Source organism: Piliocolobus tephrosceles, unplaced genomic scaffold (genome assembly GCF_002776525.5).
Source record: "Piliocolobus tephrosceles isolate RC106 unplaced genomic scaffold, ASM277652v3 unscaffolded_31730, whole genome shotgun sequence".
Classification (NCBI taxonomy): Eukaryota; Metazoa; Chordata; class Mammalia; order Primates; family Cercopithecidae; genus Piliocolobus; species Piliocolobus tephrosceles.
The window spans coordinates 2843-3045 of record NW_022315122.1 but is presented as its reverse complement, the minus strand read 5'-3'; the positions used below and the strand labels follow the sequence as shown (position 1 = coordinate 3045).

The following is a 203-nucleotide window of genomic DNA, read 5'->3' as shown; positions in this document are numbered from 1 at the left end:
CTGGACTGGCAGCAGGATGACCCACAGCCTGAGGAGCAGCAGGGCTTGCAGCAGCTGGACTGGCAGCAGGATGACCCACAGCCTGAAGAGCAACAGCAGGGCTTGCAGCAACTGCATTGGGAACAGCCACAAGAGCCACAGCCTCCCTTGGAGCCTCCACAGGAGCCACAGCCTCCCTTGGAGCCTCCACAGGAGCCACAGCC

General features: G+C 63.1%; 1 pseudogene; it reads left to right on the top strand.

Annotated features, from left to right (window-relative positions):
- The window catches only part of LOC113222537, a 777-nt pseudogene that overhangs the window by 132 nt on the left and 442 nt on the right, over positions 1-203 (top strand).